Raw genomic sequence first — 2,555 nt, forward strand, 5'->3', positions numbered from 1 at the left:
CTCACACTCTCGCTGCCTCCAACCGTGACACAGGTTGTATAGACTCATCCGTCAAGGGGCCAGTGACTAAGTGAGCCACAGGGACATTCCCCTAGGACACAGCTTTGGCTTCTGTGGGGCTCCTACCAGCTCAGGTTTGGAGAGATGCAGGCCTTATTGCTGGGTTAGGAACTAGGCTGCATGCTCCGTGAAGCTCCTCTCCTTCCAGCTACAGGGGCCTCCAGGAGCAGATGGCCCTGGCCCTTAGGGCTGTGGGCCAGGGGTTCAGTGCTGCCTGTTTGGAGACTCAGCCTTGGCAGGCCCTGAGCAAGATCTGGAAAACTACAGTGGTGGTCTTGCAGGGGTGAGGTATTCATGTCTGCAAGGCCTGCTTTTGAAGTCAGCTCTGGCATTTGGTAGCTGTTTGGTGATACCGTATGGGAAGACAGGCTTGATTTGCACCAGATGGCTCCATACAACACAGCTCACCACAGCTGGCACACTGGATTTCAGCTATCCGGAAACATTGATGTGTACCTGAGGGGAGGAATCCCTGAATTCCCTTTCCCTCAGTGTGTTCACAGGACCAGGGGAAGGCCAGGCACAGGTGGTGGGTGGAGCTGAGAGTGGAGCTCAGGGCCAGGGTGCCAGAGAGGGGCTGGCTCTTCAGTCTGGTGCTGCAGGGCTTCTCATAGGGAAGCTCAACAAGCGGCTCACCTGCCCTCAGGGAGGCCATGCCTTCCCTAACCATAAGGGCTGGGGAAGGACCTCAAGGGTCCCCTCTGGGGCTGGGCAAGGGAGGAGCCACAGAGCCCAGACAGAAATCGTGGAAAGTTCTGAGGCTAGAGGCCTGGAGACACCAAAGTTTCAAGGCTGAGAAATGTGAAAGTGGTTTTCAAAAGTCATCAAACAACTTAAAGGCTGTAATTAATAAAACATGGCATAAGGGGCTGTTTTCTTTGTAAAGATACAATAAGAAAAAAATATTAGTTCAATGACACTGCTTCCTCTTGCCCTCAATGAAGCCTATTTTTGATAAAAACCCAAACCAAAAATACCCTAGTCAAATAATGAGAATGTTATGAGAATTTTTAAAAAAAGATTTATTAATTATGCATACAGTGTTCTGCCTGCATGTACATCTGCAGGGCCAGAAAAGGGCACCAGATCTCATAGATGGTTGTGAGCCATCATGTGGTTGTTGGGAATTGAACTCAGGACCACTGGGAGAGCAGCCAGTGCTCTTAACCTCCAAGCCATCTCTCCAGTCCTGTTATGAGAATTTAACAGGAGAAAACCCCCTAAAATAGTTTTTCACTATACTACAAATAATTCAGAGAAATGAAACAGCTAATTCAGCTTTGTTTGGGAAAAGCACACAATAAAAATTCATTATTTTTTAAGACATGGTCTCATGTATTCCAGGCTTGCCTAAAACTTGCTAGGGATAGCCTCGAACTTCTCATCCACCTGCTTCCACCTTCCAAATGCTGGGACGACAGGTGCCTGTCACACCTAGATGACGTAGTGCTGGGGATGGAACCCAGGGCTTTGAGTGCCCAGCAGACACTATCGCTGAGCCACATGCTCGGTCCAGGTTAATTCTCAGTGAAAACCTCACATTATATACATGCTGTAATCCAGCACTTGGGAGGCTGAGTCGGGAAGATCCTCAGTGTGAGGTCAGTCAGCTCAGATCTAAAGTGAGGCCCTCTCAAAAAAAAAAAAAAAAAAAAAAAACCAACCAACCAACCAAACAACCAAACAAACAAAAAAACCCACCCAAAACCTCCCAACTATTTCTACAATTTTTAGTGTCTGAGTACGAAGGTCACATGTCCCAGGTTCCCTGCGACAATGCTCATTTCACAGCTTATCCTGTTTGCCCACGACTACACCCTCCTAACTGTCCCAGAATAAACCTCAAGTGTCCTCCGGGCCAGAGGGCAGTGGGGCAGGTAGGTGCTAGTCTCTGGGTTGTTTGCTAAGGCAAGGTCTTGCTATGTAACCTAGGCCAGCTTTGACATCTCAGTGACCTTCCTGCCTGAGCCTGAGGACTTCTATTATAGACATGCTACCATGCTTGGTTTGGGAGTAGGGGCTTTAGTGTTTCTGTTGTTGCATGTTTGCAGGCATACAGCATACAGGGGAACCCCACATCATACGTGAAGCCCAAGGTTGACACTGGGCATCTTAGCTGCACTGCATTCTGGTTACTGAGACAGGTTCTCCCCTGAACCCTGAGCCTGTGAGCACCCTGCCTAGGGGACCCATATCTGCTATACAAGGGCTGGGACCACAGGTCATGGTGCTCACCTGCTTAAGGTTCTGGGGATCCAAAGTTTAGTTCCCAAGTGTACATGGCAAGTGCTTATCTACTGAGTGAACTATCTGCCTGGCGCAGGAGCAGGGCTTTTGAAGTGGCCCATGGAGGCAGTTCTGTCCTGCTCCCATGAGCAGTTTCATAGAGGGTTCAACTACAACTGTGAAGGTGGAAAAGGTGCCATTCCTGTCTGCCCCTGTCACTTTGATGGCTGTCATTTTCTTACCAAGATAGAAGAGGAAGAGAGAGGAGA

The sequence above is a fragment of the Myodes glareolus genome, chromosome 10 (genome assembly GCF_982192425.1).
Source record: "Myodes glareolus chromosome 10, mMyoGla1.1, whole genome shotgun sequence".
NCBI classification, from domain to species: domain Eukaryota; kingdom Metazoa; phylum Chordata; class Mammalia; order Rodentia; family Cricetidae; genus Myodes; species Myodes glareolus.